This window comes from Rutidosis leptorrhynchoides, chromosome 7, assembly GCF_046630445.1.
Source record: "Rutidosis leptorrhynchoides isolate AG116_Rl617_1_P2 chromosome 7, CSIRO_AGI_Rlap_v1, whole genome shotgun sequence".
Taxonomy (NCBI): domain Eukaryota; kingdom Viridiplantae; phylum Streptophyta; class Magnoliopsida; order Asterales; family Asteraceae; genus Rutidosis; species Rutidosis leptorrhynchoides.
In genome coordinates this window covers 298,003,367-298,021,882 of record NC_092339.1, presented here as the reverse complement: position 1 = coordinate 298,021,882, position 18,516 = coordinate 298,003,367, and the positions used below count along the sequence as shown (strand labels likewise).

Here is an 18,516-nt window from a genome sequence, read left to right as displayed (position 1 = left end):
CGTTCGAAAATCCGGAACCGGGACCAGAGTCAACTCTCAACGCTCGACGCAACAGACAAAAAATTACAAGTCAACTATGCACATAAATATAATATAATATTTAAATAATTCTTAAAATTACTTATATATTATATATATTTATATAAATCGTCGGCAGAATGCAAACAAAGAAATGTGACCTGGAAAAGCTGGCCATGCGATCGCATGGCCTGGAAGAACAAATTCCATGCGATCGCATGGCAGTAGGTGACAGGCCACACCCCTATAAATTCGCGTGTTTTGGCTCAGTTTATATATCCTTCATCCATCTCTCTATCTATCACGTATATATATATATATATATATATTATAATTTTAATTTTAATTTTAAATTCTAATAATAAGGGTATGTTAGCGAATGTTGTAAGGGTGTAAGTCGAAATTCTGTCCGTGTAACGCTACGCTATTTTTAATCATTGTAAGTTATGTTAAACCTTTTTAATTTAATGTATTGTAGCTAAGTTATTATTATGCTTATTTAATACTGAAGTAATCGTGATGTTGGGCTAAATATTAAAATTGGGTAATTGGGCTTTGGACCATAATTGGGGTTTGGACAAAAGAACGACACTTGTGGAAATTAGACTATGGGCTATTAATGGACTTTATATTTGTTTAATTAAATGATAGTTTGTTAATTTAATATAAAGATTTACAATTGGACGTACCTATAAATAACCATATACACTCGATCGGACACGATGGGCGGGATATTTATAAGTACTAATAATCGTTCATTTAACCGGACATGGAAATGGATTAATAGTTAATGGACTTATTAAAACAGGGGTGAATTATATACAAGGACACTTGGTATAATTATAGTTTAAGTCCCCAATTAGTTGGAATATTTGACTTCGGATATAACGATAATTTGACGAGGACACTCGCACTTTATATTTATGACTGATGGATTGTTATGGACAAAAACCAGATGGACATATTAAATAATCCAGGACAAAGGACAATTAACCCATGGGAATAAACTAAAATTAACACGTCGAACATCATGATTACGGAAGTTTAAATAAGCATAATTCTTTTATTTTCATATTTAATTGCACTTTTAATTATCGCACTTTTATTTATTGTCATTGTATTTAATTTCACTTTTAATTATCCTACTTTTTAATTATCGCAATTTTATTTTATCGCTTTTTTATTTATCGCAATTTCATTATTGTTATTTAATTTACGCTTTAAATTAAGTTATATTTATTTTTAATATTTTACATTAGGTATTAACTCCGACTAAAGTTTTAAAATCGACAAACCGGTCATTAAACGGTAAAAAAACCCCCTTTTTATAATAATAATACTACTTATATATATTTTTGTATTTTTACAAATATAGTTTTTAAAAATGTAGCGTTAAGCTTGTTTAAAAGATCCCTGTGGAACGAACCGGACTTACTAAAAACTACACTACTGTACGATTAGGTACACTGCCTATAAGTGTTGTAGCAAGGTTTAGGTATATCCATTCTATAAATAAATAAATATCTTGTGTAAAATTGTATCGTATATAATAGTATTTCGTTATAAAAATAATACTATTTCCTAGTACACCTCGCACACATCAAGTATTTTTGGCGCCGCTGCCAGGGAACGCTAAAACGCCGAAAGCGCAACGATATAAAAAAAAGATTTTTATTAAAGTTTTATTAAGTTTTTATTTTGTAAAAATATACGTTTTTTAAAAAAAATACAAAAATATAAAAAGAAAAACAAAATATTTATATATTTTTAATAGTTTGTTATTTATATATAAAATTATAAAGTTTATTTATTTTTATTTTAGTTTTTAAAATACAAGTTTTTATTTATTTATATAATTATTTATTAAAACAGAAAACAGAAAAAAAATATAAAAACACTCGAGGCCCGGTACTGTAGCAGCCCAACTCTGGCCCGAAACCCTAGCTCATGCGATCGCATGAGCCCGAAGGCAAAAATTCATGCGATCGCATGAACGTACCTGACACGCCAGGTTTGACCCTAATTCTGCATTAATTACGGAGTATTATTTATTATTATTAATAAAACCCTAATTAGGGTATTGTTATTATATTATTTAGTTTATTTTGTATTTTTTTTTAGTTTTAATTAGTTTAATTAGTTTTAATAAATTATTAAATTAATAGTTTTATAAAATAAATAATATAAAAATAATATTTTTATAAAAATTGTACTTTTTACAACTTTAAGTATATTTTTATATTTTGTCCCCTTTTAATCGTTTATTCGTAATATTTGTATTTTTCGTTCGTATTTAGTTTTAAGTCATAGTTTTTGCCATAGTTATTTTTATTTCTAGATTTTTAGGCTTTGCCGTAAAATCCCTTAAGTGCTTTTTCTTTGGACTAAGATTTAGGTTCTTTAGAATTTTGCGACGCCGTTTTTATATTTTAGTACCTTTTGAAGTTATTGCAATTTGGGATATAGTTTTTCTTTTAAGCTTTAATATTTTTAGACGCAACTTTTAATTCTTAGTTTTTAGTTCCTTTTTACGTTTCGACGCGCTACTTTCTTATTTTTATTTTTCGACGCCTATTATTTTTCGACCCTTTTATTTTTCGACATTTTTCGACGCGCTCTTTTTCTTTCTTATTTCTCGACGCTCTAGTTTTTAGGACATAGAATTTTTTCTATTTCTTCTCTAAAATTTCAAAACGAAAAAATTATTTAAAGTGGTTAAATTGATAGACATCGATTTTCTGGTTCGTAGTAATAGTTGGATTTGTACGTGGACCGGGTTATTGGAGCCAAACAGTACTCAATTATATTGAGACCAAACGAATCCTGCCCCTCTGCTGCATCTCTTGGCTATTCGAAACGTGGGCAAAAGCAGAAAAGTCTATTAATTTGATAACTTATATAAATTTTCTTATTTTTTATAACTAATAGGATATTCAGTGAATGCACCAAACAAAACGTTCACCACCTTTTGTACGTTCACAACCTGTAACTCGATCAAGACATCTAGCAAATATTGTCGCCATTGATTTTTCTTTAGAATCGTCATCCAGTCAACCAAGTACTCCAATTCAAATTTCCGAAAATCCATTTTTTGAACCCGACCTCACAATTGAGAATCCGAAGGATCTTCAGGGACAATTCAAAGATCCAAAACCATTAATCTTTCCTCTAGAACCACCAATCATTCAAACAGAGATTGTCGAGGAACCAACCATTAAATCAGAATTCTCTAGTGATTCAGATTCAACAAATTCAATCATGGGAAATCTGGAACCTCTAAGTATGGAAGACCGAATGCGAGCTAAACGCACTGGCCAAGGTCACGCAATTACTCAACCTAAAATTAATGCGCCAGATTATGAAATCAAAGGACAAATCCTACACATGGTAACAAATCAATGCCGATTTAGTGGTGCGCCGAAGGAAGATCCAAACGAACATCTTCGTACATTTAATAGGATTTGTACTCTATTTAAAATAAGAGAAGTGGAGGATGAACAGATATATCTCATGTTATTTCTGTGGACTTTAAAGGGAGAAGCCAAAGATTGGTTGGGATCGTTACCTGAAGGGGCGATTGATACATGAGATGTTTTAGTTGAAAAATTTCTTAAACAATTCTTTCCGGCATCTAAAGCCGTAAGACTTCAAGGAGAAATTGTTACGTTCACACAGAAGCCAAATGAAACTTTATATGAAGCGTGGACAAGATTTGGAAAGTTATTAAGAGAATGTCCGCAACATGGTTTAGACACTTGTCAAATAGTACAAATATTCTACCAAGGATGCGACATCACTACAAGGAAAGACATCGATATAGCAGCTGGTGGTTCCATTATGAAGAAAACCGCAACTGATGCTTACAAAATTATTGATAACACTGCTTCCCACTCACATGAGTGGCACCAAGAAAAAGATATCGTTAGATCATCTAAAGCAGCTAGAGCCGATTCTAGCCATGACTTAGATTCCATTTCTGCAAAAATAGATGCTGTCGAGAGACGAATGGAAAAGATGACTAAAGATATCCACTCAATACGAATTAGTTGTGAGCAATGTGGAGGATCACATTTAACAAAAGATTGTCTCAGTATTGAACTAACAATGGAACAAAGAGAGAATGTTTCATACATAAACCAAAGGCCTGGAAATAATTATCAGAATAATTATCAACCGCCAAGACCAATCTACAATCAAGACCAGAATTATAATCGAAATGTTCCATACAACAACCAACAAGGTCCTAGCAATCAACAAGTATCCAACAATACTTACAATTAGCAAAGACCGATTTTTCAAAACAAACCACCACAAACCGATGATAAAAAGCCAAATTTAGAAGATATGATGTCAAAGCTAGTTGAATCTCAAACACAGTTTTTCACATCTCAGAAACAAACCAAAAATACTTTATGTGTGCGAGGTGTACTAGGAAATAGTATTATTTTTATAACGAAATACTATTAAATACGATACAATTTTACACAAGATATTTATTTATTTATAGAATGGATATACCTAAACCTTGCTACAACACTTATAGGCAGTGTACCTAATCGTACAGCAGTGTAGTTTTTAGTAAGTCCGGTTCGTTCCACAGGGATCTTTTAAATAAGCTTAACGCTATTTTTTTAAAAACTATATTTGTAAAAATACAAAAATTTATATAAGTAGTATTATTATTATAAAAAGGGGGTTTTTTACCGTTTAATGACCGGTTTGTTGATTTTAAAACTTTAGTCGCAGTTAAAACCTAATGTAATATATTAAAAATAAATATAACTTAATTTAAAGCCTAAATTAAATAACAATAATGAAATTGCGATAAATAAAAATGCGATAAAATAAAATTGCGATAATTAAAAAGTACGATAATTAAAAGTGCAATTAAATACAATGACAATAACTAAAAGTGAGATAATTAAAAGTGCAATTAAATATGAAAATAAAAGAATTATGCTTATTTAAACTTCCGTAATCATGATGTTCGACGTGTTGATTTTAGTTTATTCCCATGGGTTAATTGTCCTTTGTCCTGGATTATTTAATATGTCCATCTGGTTTTTGTCCATAACAGTCCATCAGTCATAAATATAAAGTGCGAGTGTCCTCGTCAAATTATCCTTATATCCAAAGTCAAATGTTCCAACTAATTGGGGACTTAAACTATAAATATACCAAGTGTCCTTGTATATAATTCACCCCTGTTTTAATAAGTCCATTAACTTATTAATCCATTCCCGTATCCGGTTAAATGAACGATTATTAGTACTTATAAATATCCCGCCCATCGTATCCGATCGAGTGTATATGGTTATTTATAGGTACGTCTAATTGTAAATCTTTATATTAAATTAACAAACTATCATTTAATTAAACAAATATAAAGTCCATTAATAGCCCATAGTCTAATTTCCACAAGTGTCGTTCTTTTGTCCAAACCCCAATTATGGTCCAAAGCTCAATTACCCAATTTTAATATTTAGCCCAACATCACGATTACTTGGGTATTAAATAAGCATAATAATAACTTAGCTACGAGACATTAAATTAAAAAGGTTGAACATAACTTACAATGATTAAAAATAGCGTAGCGTTACACGGACATAATTTCGACTTACACCCTTACAACATTCGCTAACATACCCTTATTATTAGAATTTAAAATTAAAATTAAAATTAAAATTAAAATATATATATATATATATATATATATATATATATATATATATATATATATATATATATATATATATATATATACGTGATAGATAGAGAGATGGATGAAGGATATATAAACTGAGCCAAAACACGCGAATTTATAGGGGTGTGGCCTGTCACCTACTGCCATGCGATCGCATGGAATTTGTTCTTCCAGGCCATGCGATAGCATGGCCAGCTTTTCCAGGTCACATGTCTTTGTTTGCATTCTGCCGACGATTTATATAAATATATATAATATATAAATAATTTTAAGAATTATTTAAATATTATATTATATTTATGTGCATAGTTGACTTGTAATTTTTAGTCCGTTGCGTCGAGCGTTGAGAGTTGACTCTGGTCCCGGTTCCGGATTTTCGAACGTCCTTGCGTACAATTTAATATCTTGTATTTTGCGTTTCGCATCTTGTACTCTTGTAATTTTGAGACGTTTCTTATCAATAATTGGAACCACTTTGATTGTACTTTGTACTTTTGAGCTTTTTGGTCGTTTGCATCTTCAAATCGTCGAATCTGTCTTTTGTCTTCACCTTTTATTATTTAAACGAATATCACTTGTAAATAGAACAATTGCAACTAAAAGCTTGTCTTTCTTGAGGGATAATGCTATGAAATATATGTTCGTTTTTAACATTATCAAATATTCCCACACTTGAGCGTTGCTTGTCCTCAAGCAATATAGTCTTGAAATAAAAATACTAGAATAACTTCTTTATTCTTCACACTTTGTACATCAGTGATTTCTATACGGCGGTATAAACAATGGTAGTAACGATGTAGTTTACAGTCCCACATGACTATAAAAATTTAGATCCTTTAGGAAATTGGATCTTTATGAAAACATTTGATCTTTTTAAAAATTAAATCTAGATTTTACCCTAGATAAGTTTTTCGGAATAACCCTTCACCGGTGTTTGCAAAATATTTTTGTGGGTTTGTTGGGTTTCAGATTTGAAAATTTTAGCTCAAAACTTGCGGTTTTGTGTCACCCACTTTCTAACCTTGTATTAGGAAAGCAACACATCCAGTATACTTGCTCCGTATATTACCTTTTGGTAAACTACCGTTCGGTTGTAAAGGAAAGCATTGAACAAGCAACTGTTAAGGCAATGTCCCCTGACATGCTTTTAATTATGGTCTATAACGTGTCAGATGCAATTACTATCCTTGGTAGGAGCAATAGTAAAGCTCACCCTATAGTTTTTTGGTCTGGCACAAGGTCCTGTCTTTGACCATGCTATGCAACCACCGTTCTTACGGTAGACACCTGATTTAGTTCAGGTGACCTAATGAATTCCAGGTGAATTCCTAGGATTTTATGTTCAATGGTAATGAACGCATTGAAAATGGGTTTTCAGAAAACAAATCAGTTTGTAATTTTGATCAAAATATTTTCTCGTTCAAGCTCGAGTTTAGATATCCTCGAATTCCATGAGTTTGTAATTCTCAATCTTTAAGATCAATCTCTAAGATTGAGTAATTTCAGGCTTATAAGCTAATTTTTGATCTTTTAAGGAGATTATCCTTTCTGGGGATCTGATTCATTAGTCTTATCAAGCTAATTTGCACGGCGTCCTCCCCATTTTACGAGACAGATCCTCTCATTGTTAGGATAAGTCTGACCACTTGGCGACCCTGTTTGATACTGAGGTCCGTGAATTTCCAGCTGATTTTCGAGAAAACTTTTCAAGGTTTTTCGTAGACTCTACAACTGGTCTGGACGACAACTTCCTGACCTAAATCAAGAAGCGCGCGTCTTTTTTGGAAGACTTTACTTCCTTTTAATGATGGAATTGATTCATCGTGTAGATCCATCTTTCTTTCAAATATATTACAGTTTTTCGGGTAAAACTGATTAGTTTAGTCTAAAGCAAAAGCATCTTCAGTTATTTGTACAAAAATATGTGATATATGTTCAAAATAACTTGGTAAATTTTTCCCACACTTGGCTTTTATTTTCCTTTTTATTATCCTCTATTCCATTTTAAATGAATTCTAACATTTTGGTTTGTTTCTCAATTTATGTCCTTTTTGAGGTAACAATAATTTCGGTGTTAACACCTAGTTTTATTGTTCATAAATATGTATAAACATGATTTTGAATTCATTTAATTGAAAATTTTGAAAATTTTTACTAGAATTGGTTGTCAGTATATAAGACTAGGGCTGTTCTTTATTATCAGAGAGCACTAGATTCTAATACAACTACTGCTTTACTAGTATTTTTAATGGTAACCAAGTGTTTAAGTTAAAATTTTAAAAATCCGAAAGAATTTAACCCCTTCCCACACTTAAGATCTTGCAATGCCCTCATTTGCAAGAAATCAGTAACAATTTAAATTATTGAGGGTGATTAGCGTAGAAAAATGATTAAATTTTACCAAAGTTTCCAAACATATTGGCGTTTGTTTGCTGAATGATAAATGGTGCACATCATTTGTTCATTCCGTCTTGTTGTTACATCACATTTATTTTTCGTTTTGTTGTCAAAATTAGTAGCTTTTGCTGAACTTAATGCTAGTCTTTGAAAATGCGCTGTTTTACCTGTTGTGTACAATTGACAATATACATACATACAAATATGAACATGCATGGTAATTTGAAATGGGACTTAAAATCCCAATTTCAAATCAAATATGAAACATTAGTACAACAAATAAAAATATTAAACATTACAATAAAAGTATCATAATATAATGTGTTTAAACATAAATAAACAGAAATAATAAAAATTAAAAATCATATAAATTACCAACCGAAACTAAATCAATCTGGATAGGGGTTCCAGTTCATGTCGTCGTCCGGGTTCCATGGTTGGTGATAGGTGTACTGGTATGCCTGGTTAGGGTCATAGAGAGTAAATGGCGGTCTCATCTCGGGCTGGTGTGGAGGATAGTAAGCTGGTCGGGTCGGGACGTAGTGCTCCTGAGGTGCCAGCCGGCTCATAATCTGATGCTGATGATAGTCCCATCTATCATGCTGTCGTTGCCTGTAATGCTCGTAATCATTCCGGGCTTGCCACTGCTCCATCTGACGAAATCTCACCGCGTTTGTCATGTCTACCTCATCTACACGCTGGTAGACATCAGTCATAGCCTCTCGAATGACATCCCTAATGTCATCCACTTCCTCCATTTCCTCGTCTGAACCTCTCTCTACCTGAGGATGACTACCTTCATAGGGTACTGCCTGGTTGCATCTGCTCTTTAATACCTTAGCACCCGCATAAACCCTCAATCCTAAAGGCTCAACCTGTTCTCTACATTCCAAAAGTGGACCCCCTTGGTCCCTATCTACACCCAAATACTCTCCAATGAGAGTAACAAAAATACCTCCTCCTATTATTCCCCCTTCCTGTATTCCTTCCACCATTTTAGATAAATAAAAACCAACACAGTAAGGGATATTAACAAAGCCTCTTGGGTCTCGAATACACTTTAGGTAAAATAAATCATGTAAGGTCAATTTTTCCTTGTTGTGACCTCTCTGTGTAATCGAGTTAGCCAAAAATCTATGAATTATACGAAGCTCGGCTCTGTTAATATGTAAGTAGGTATGTGTTCCTGCCCACCCAAAAACATTATAATCTGACATACGCCTCCAGACAGCATTCGCATCAAAATTCCTATCTACCCTTTCACCACGATAAATCAAATTAATACATTCGGGTAGTAGTAATTCAGCGGGAGTATATATCTGCAAAGCCCTGGCCATGTCCAGCATGGACATCCTGTACATCCTACGGCCAAGTATAAATATAAGAAAACTTCTATCATCTAACCTATCTACATCTGCATTTAATGCTATAGTACTCATAAGCTCGACACACCATTCCTTATAAAAAGGTCTACGAATGGTGAATAGACGTTCCCAATCGGTAAAAGAAGAACTGCCATACCTTTGAATCAGTAGCAGTCTAACACGGTCAGCTAGATGTACCGTTTCCAAAGGATTCCAATCAATTACCCTAGGCACCTCTACATCTTTCGTTACTAATTTGAATTTATTACTTTGATATGCCGGGTAATCTCTCCAGCTTCTATCGAATCTCAGATTAGGATGCAATGTATGTTCAGGAATCGTTGGGTATTCTACTGGTGGATGTATCAGAAATACTATGAAGGCATCAACAAATTGTAGTGGATCATAATAAGGTATGTGTTGATCAAGCTGTTGTTGTGGTTCCTGTTGTTCTTGTTCGGGCTTGTATTGCGGCTCATATTCTGGTTCAGGTTCTTGTTGTGGTTGTCTAGATGATGATGAAGCACCAGCAGTATCGGTTTTCTGCAAAACACATTAAACACAAAATTTGTGCATCCAAATATGCATTAGTGTTTAATAACAACTTGAAACAATTACAATAACATGTTAAATCATAATTAAACTTATACACATTTTCACAATTTTATTAATTCTATACTTTTTCAAATAAGCATATATGAAAATGTATACAAAGTTCATAAGCATTTAACTCAAATAATATGTCAAAATAGTCATTACAAATAACTAAACAAGTCTCAAATGGCAGTTATATCAAATTAATCAAGTTCATGAATTTTAGACTTAAAAAGTCTACTTTAATCTTCAAAACTCACGTTTAGGATCAATGTTTGGATCATTTAGCTACCTAAACATGTTACACTACTTAATTTAGCAATAATTCATGACAAAAATTGGCCATAACCTGTTTATATCAAAAAGCCCCAAATTGCTCAAGAACACAAACCCTAGATTTCTAAAAATTTTGAAGTTTTTGGCTTCAAATCATGTTAAATAGCATCAATCTAGGTTATACATGCATAAAATACTAACAATTTAACTCTAATTACACTAGAAATTTACAAAATTAAATTAGGTATAATATAGGTAATTATCACAAAAACTAGAAATTTTAAGAGTTTAGGGGTGTAATTTTTACATTTTTGTTGAAGAATCCGAACCTAGGCATGATTAGAGCAAGAAATTTGACGAATTACGATGAAATTTGGTGATTTTTGGTGAGGATTTGAGTGTGTGTTCGTGTGTATATGTGTGTGTAAGTGTGGAGACAGAACACAGCTCGCTGGGTTTTATGTTATATATATATATATACATATATATATATATATATATATATATATATGTATGTATATATATATATATATATATATATATATATATATATATATATATATATATATATATATATATATATATATATATATATATATATGGAGTTGCAGTGCAAACCCCATGCGATCGCATGGGGTCCGGGTACAATACTTTTTCCCTTTTTTTTATATAAAAACCTTATACTTATTAAAACATATAATTAAATAAAAATTTTAAAAATTTGTTTCTGATGAGGGCGTTTCGGATCGTTGTCCTAGTCCGTCCCTCGACAAAATTTTAAAATTTGTCAATTCAAAGCGTGGTTTTAAAAGTAAAGATTTTTGGGTTTTTTAAATGTTTTTGGCATACTTTAATTCAATAAGATTAAAAATAATAATAATAAAAGTTCTCGTCCCTCCCTTGGGTAGAGCAATTTCGATTCAACGACCTATTTTTCAACTCACGACGAATTTTAAAAATCAATTTTTAACTTAGTGAAATAAAGTAAATTTTTGTTTTTAAATTCACACCAAACTTAAATTTAAAATGCATAAAATTAAAAATTCATATTAAAATTTTTAAAAATTTACACCAAATTTATATTATAATTTTATTTTTATACATACAAACTTATATTAAAAACATAAATTTTTTTTTAAATATTTACAAACTTAAATATATTGATTTTAAAAAGTTTAAAATATTATTTTAATATTAATTTTAAAAACAAAGTAAAAATAAAATTAAAAATCTTTTTGGTCTTTTATCCCACTTTAATCAATTAAATATTATCAAAAATATACGCCCCTCTTTTCGGTAAAGTAATTTCGGTTCCATAACCTAGTTTAACTCATGACAAATTTTTGAAATATTTTGGGTTGAATGATTAAAGATATTTATACCTTAAGAATAAACGGTAAATTTCGCAGTGATGTAATAAATTTTTGTATGATATCAATAATTTCGGTCGCAAAACCTAATTTTATTGAATACCAATTTAATCCTTTATAGCGAACGATTCAGCGTTTATTATCAAATGGTTCAAAGCAATAAAAATAAAAATAAAAACTGTACATACTTACCTGTGAGATAGAATTCTCAGTGACCTGTTTTAGCCCACTCATAAGATAGTCGGACTAATTGGTTTTTAATAGCTACATAGGCGTAACCTTGAGCATTCAACGATTTTTCTTCGAAACATATGAACGGTCCTTCTCTGCATAAAGTAACGAACTCGGTATTGGAATATGTCTGATTCGTCGAACATTTTCCTTCGTGTGACCATTTTCCGCGTTTCTGACATCTTTCAAGGTGTCGAGCTCTTCTTTTCGCTGCGGATTTTGATTTTCCTTTACCAAAATGTAACTTATTATTTTCGTTCCTGGATTCTTTTCTTACTCCGTCCAATTTGCCTCTGATTAATGATATCAATTCACTTGGAAGGGTGTCATTATTACGTTTAGTGATCAAAGCGTGTAGCATTAGACCATGGTTTAGTTCACAGGAAGTCTTCATCTCGTAAAACCTAAAAAAATAAAAATTCAGAATGGGGGGAGAAGATTAGTTCTTTAGGGTCTGCTAGGGAAAGACCATTCGGGTTCCATTTTCGAGAACTACACGAAAACAGAAAATATAACTCTAACAGAAATACATATTACCCTAAAAAGATTCAAACCTCCCCACACTTAGTTAGCTGTGGTGTCGAAATTGTGATTAACTTCGTTGTCGACTTCCATCGGACTATCTATGTAATGTTTAACTCTGTGACCATTATCCTTAAATTCAATTCCATTTGAATTTATTAATTCTACTGCTCCGTATGGGAAAACTCTTTTGACTATGAATGGTCCAGACCATCTTGATTTCAATTTTCCAGGAAATAGCTTGAATCGTGAATTAAAAAGAAGAACTCTATCTCCTTCTTTAAATTCTTTTGAACTTCTGATTCTTTTATCATGCCATTTCTTCGTTCATTCCTTATAGATTAACGAATTTTTGTATGCTTCATGTCTCAATTCTTCTAATTCGTTTAGTTGGCTTAACCGTATACGTCCAGCTTCATGTAAATCAAGATTACATGTTTTTAAAGCCCAAAATGCTTTGTGTTCAATTTCTACTGGAAGATGACATGCTTTTCCGTAAACGAGTCTAAAAGGTGTGGTTCCAATTGGAGTTTTGTAGGCTGTTTTAAAAGCCCAGAGTGCATCCTTCAATTTCATGGACCATTCCTTTGGATTTGATCCTACGGTTTTCTCTAGAATACATTTTAAAGCTCGGTTGGTATTTTCAACTTGTCCACTTGTTTGTGGATGATAAGCAGTGGAGATTTTATGAGTTACTCCATATCTTTTGAGAACTTTTTCAAGTTGATTATTACAAAAATGAGTACCCCGATCACTTATTAAAGCTTTCGGTGTTCCGAACCTTGCAAAAAGACGTTTTAAAAAGTTGACTACAACTCGTGCATCGTTAGTTGGGAGAGCTTGTGCTTCCTCCCATTTAGATACATAATCAATGGCAAAGAGAATGTAGAGATTATTATGAGATTTTGGAAATGGACCCATAAAGTCAATACCCCAAATGTAAAATACTTCACATACTTGAATGACATTTTGTGGCATTTCATCACGTTGACTTATTTTTCTGGCCCTTTGACAAGCATCACAGGATTTGCAAAGAAGGTGTGCGTCTTTGAAAATTGTAGGCCAATAGAATCCAGCATCGTAAACTTTTCTTGCTGTTAGTTGAGGCCCATAATGCCCTCCTGTTGGTCCTTTGTGACAATGGTTTAAGATTTGACTAGCTTCATCCCCGAATATACATCGGCGTATTATTCCATCGGAACAACTTTTAAACAAATGTGGATCTTCCTAGAAATAGTGTTTTATATCACTAAAGAATTTCTTTCGTTTTTGGTACGATAATCCTTTTTCAAGGAATCCACATACTAAGTAGTTTGCATAGTCTGCAAACCATGAAATTTCATTATAATCTATCTTCAATAGATATTCATCAGGAAAGTTGTCTTGTATTGCCGATTCATTTAGAACTTCTAATTCAGAATTTTCAAGACGAGAAAGATGATCAGCGGCGAGATTTTCTGCTCCCTTTTTATCTCGGATTTCAATATCGAACTCTTATAAGAGTAAGATCCAACGGATTAATATTGGTTTGGCATCTTATTTCGAAAATAGGTATCTAAGAGCAAAATGGTCAGTATAGACCACTGTTTTAGCTAGAACGAGATATGAACGAAATTTGTCAAAAGCAAAGACAATAGCAAGGAGTTCTTTTTCAGTAGTTGTATAGTTCGTTTGTGCTCCTTGTAACGTCTTACTAGCATAATATATAGGTTGAAATTGTTTTTCAATCCTTTGTCCTAAAACGGCTCCCATTGCAAAATCACTTGCATTGCACATTAGTTCAAACGGTAGATTCAAATTTGGAGTTATCATAATCGGCGCATTAGTGAGTTTCTCTTTAAGAATATTAAAAGATTTTATGCATTCATCTGAAAATATGAATGGAGCATCCTTTTCTAGGAGTTTATTCATAGGAGTGGCGATTTTAGAAAAATCTTTTATGAAACGTCGGTAAAAACCGGCATGCCCTAGAAAACTCCTAACTCCTCTAATATTGGTGGGATGTGGAAGTTTAGCAATTACATCTACTTTAGCTCTATCCACTTCAATTCCTTCCTTTCAGATTTTATGTCCAAGAACGATGCCTTCTTTAACCATGAAATGGCATTTCTCCCAATTAAGTACTAGAGTTGATTGTTCGCATCTAATAAGCATTCGTTCAAGATTAACTTGACATGTTTCAAAAGTATCACCGAAGACTGAAAAGTCATCCATGAAAACTTCCATGCATTCTTCTATCATGTCGTGAAAAATCGCCATCATGCACCTTTGAAAGGTTTTAGGGGCGTTGCAAAGTCTAAATGGCATGCGTTTATAAGCAAAAGTACCATAAGGGCACGTGAACGTGGTTTTCTCTTGGTCCTCGGGCGCTATTGGAATTTGAAAATATCCGGAAAAACCATCAAGAAAACAATAGTAACTATTTCCGGCTAATCTTTCCAACATTTGATCAATGAAAGGTAAGGGAAAGTGATCTTTTTTGGTGGCGTCATTTAATTTTCTATAATCAATACAAACACGCCATCCTGTTACAGTCCTAGTAGGAATAAGCTCATTTTTTTCATTTGTGATGACAGTCATGCCACCCTTCTTAGGTACGCATTGAACTGGGCTTACCTATGGAATATCAGAGATTGGATAAATTAAACCTGCATCAAGCAGTTTAATAATTTCTTTCTTAACAATATCTTGCATATTAGGATTTAGTCTTCTTTGGCGTTGCACATACGTTTTATGACCTTCTTCCATAAGGATTTTATGTGTGCAATACGAAGGACTTATTCCTTTAATGTCATGAATCTTCCATGCAATAGCTGGTTTATGAGCTTTTAGCACAGAAATGAGTTTAGATTTTTCATTTTTAGTAAGAGAAGACGATATTATTACAGGTAATTCAGATTCACCATGTAAATAAGCGTATTCTAAATGGTTTGGATGTGGCTTTAACTCTAATGTCGGTGGTTCTTCTATCGATAATTTATATCGATATCTGTCTTCCTCTTTTAACATTTAAATTTCTTCTGTTGTTGGTTCATATCCATTAGCCATAAGTGTAGCTAACATTTCAGTTTCATCAATTGGTTCAGTTCCTTCTCCTAAAGAACATTCTCCCGTTCTTTGTAATTCTGGAAATTCTTCTAACAATTCTGCATGTAAATCTATAGTTTGAATATAATAACATGTATCATCTGCAGATTGCGGTTGTTACATGGATCTATCAACAGAAAAGGTAACACTCTCATCCTCTATACTTAGGGTCAGTTTCTTACCAAACACGTCTATTATTGCTTTAGCTGTGTTTAAGAACGGTCTTCCTAATATGAGAGGAACTCGAGAATCTTCTTCCATGTCCAGAATAACAAAATCTACTGGAAATACTAAAGTACCAACTTTAACTAGTATATTCTCCATTATCCCTCTAGGATATTTTACTGATCGATCGGCTAGTTGTATGCTTATTCGTGTTGGTTTCAATTCTCCATGGTCTAGTTTAGCGTATTGTGAATACGGCATTAGATTTATACTAGCACCTAAATCTGTCAATGCTTCTATTGAACTAAGACTACCCAGAAAACATGGAATTGTGAAACTTCCTGTATCAGATAAGTTTTCTGGTATCTTAGTCAATAGTACTGTAGAACAATTAGCATTCATAGTAACAGTCGAGAGTTCTTCCATTTTCTTTCTATTTGTGATCAGATCTTTCAAGAATTTAGCATATCTAGGCATTCCTGAAATCACATCAATGAAAGGAAGATTAACATTTATCTATTTAAACATATCCAAGAATTTGGATTGCTCGGCTTCAAGTCTTTCTTTTCTCATTTTACTCGGGTAAGGAAGTGGTGGTTGGTATGGTTTAACATAAGTTTTAGCCTTAACTGTGTTATCTTCATTAACCTTTTCAAATACCGGTTCTTTTTCCTTATCTTGTTCAGATTGTGGTTCTTGTGGAGTAGGAATAGCTTCATCAGAAATTACAGGCATTTCAGGTGGTTTAAGTGTAATACCACTTCTTGTGGTAATGGCTTTAGCTATTTCATTTCGGGGGTTAGCATTTGTATCACTAGGTAAACTTCTCGGTTTTCTTTCACCTATCAACCTTGCTAGGTTGCTCACTTCTTGTTCCAGATTTTGAATAGAAGCTTGTTGATTTCTAAATGCTTGAGCATTGTGTACATTTGTTTATTTCTGAGATGTGAAAAACTGTGTTTGAGATTTAACTAGCTTTGACATCATATCTTCTAAATTTGGCTTTTTATTATCGGTTTGTGGTGGTTTGTTTTGAAAAATAGGTCTTTGCTGATTGTAAGTATTGTTGGATACTTGTTGATTGCTAGGACCTTGTTGGTTGTTGTATGGAACATTTCGGTTATAATTCTGGTTTTGATTGTAGATTGGTCTTGGCGGTTGATAATTATTCTGATAATTATTTCCAGGCCTTTGGTTTATGTATGAAACATTCTCTCTTTGTTCCATTGTTAGTTCAATATTGAGACAATCTTTTGTCAAATGTGGTCCTCCACACTGCTCACAACTAATTCGTATTGAGTGAATATCTTTAGTCATCTTTTCCATTCGTCTCTCGACAGCATCTATCTTTACAGAAATGGAATCTAAGTCATGGCTAGAATCGGCTCTAGCTGCTTTAGATGATCTAACGATATCTTTTTCTTGGTGCCACTCATGTGAGTGGGAAGCAATGTTATCAATAATTTTGTAAGCGTCAGTTGCGGTTTTCTTCATAATGGAACCACCAGCTGCTATATCGATGTCTTTCCTTGTAGTGATGTCGCATCCTTGGTAGAATATTTGTACTATTTGACAAGTGTCTAAACCATGTTGCGGACATCCTCTTAATAACTTTCCAAATCTTGTCCACGCTTCATATAAAGTTTCATTTGGCTTCTGTGTGAACGTAACAATTTCTCCTTGAAGTCTTACGGCTTTAGATGCCGGAAAGAATTGTTTAAGAAAATTTTCAACTAAAACATCCCATGTATCAATTGCCCCTTCAGGTAACGATTCCAACCAATCTTTGGCTTCTCCCTTTAAAGTCCAGGGAAATAACATGAGATATATCTGTTCATCCTCCACTTCTCTTATTTTAAATAAAGTACAGATCCTATTAAATGTACGAAGATGTTCATTTAGATCTTCCTTCGGCGCACCACTAAATTGGCATTGATTAGTTACCATATGTAAAATTTGTCCTTTGATTTTATAATCTGGCGCATTAATGTCAGGTTGAGTAATTGCGTGACCTTGGCCAGCGCATTTAGCTCTCATTCGGTCTTCCATACTTAGAGGTTCCAGATTCTCCATGACTGAATTTGTTGAATCTGAATCACTAGAGGATTCTAATTTAATGGTTGGTTCCTCGACAATCTCTGTTTGAATGATTGGTGGTTCCGGAGGAAAGATTAATGGTTCAGGATCTCTGAATTGTCCCTGAATATTCTCCGGATTCTCAATTGTGAGGTCGGGTTCAAAAAATGGATTATCAGAAATTTGAATTGGAGTACTTGGTCGACTGGATGACGATTCTAAAGAAAAATCAACGCCGACAATATTTGCTAGATGTCTTGATCGAGTTACAGGTGGTAAACGTACAAAAGGTGGTGAACGTTTTGCTCGGTGCATTCACTGAATATCCTATTAGTTATAAAAAATAAGAAAAATTATATAAGAAAAATACTTGATGTTATGCGAGGGGTATATGATATAGTATTATTTTTATAACGAAATACTATTAAATACGATACAATTTTACACAAGATATTTATTTATTTATAGAATGGATATACCTAAACCTTGCTACAACACTTATAGGCAGTGTACCTAATCGTACAGTAGTGTAGTTTTTAGTAAGTCTGGTTCGTTCCACAGAGATCTTTTAAACAAGCTTAACGCTATATTTGTAACTTATAATTGTAAAAATACAAAAATATATATGAGTAGTATTATTATTATAAAAGGGGGTTTTTACCGTTTAAAAATCCGGTTTGTCGATTTTTAAAACTTTAGTCGCAGTTAAAAC

The 18,516-nt window shown here is 32.8% G+C and overlaps 2 non-coding genes across 2 annotated transcripts; one reads left to right on the top strand and one right to left on the bottom strand.

Moving 5' to 3' along the window:
- Window positions 1–3,660: 3,660 nt before the first annotated feature.
- Window positions 3,661–3,767, bottom strand: LOC139860930 (small nucleolar RNA R71). The gene has a single exon (XR_011763556.1). It is a non-coding gene; the product is annotated as a small nucleolar RNA R71 (small nucleolar RNA).
- A 13,543-nt stretch (window positions 3,768–17,310) lies between these two features.
- LOC139860606 (small nucleolar RNA R71) lies at window positions 17,311–17,417 on the top strand. The gene has a single exon (XR_011763235.1). It is a non-coding gene; the product is annotated as a small nucleolar RNA R71 (small nucleolar RNA).
- Window positions 17,418–18,516: the final 1,099 nt, after the last annotated feature.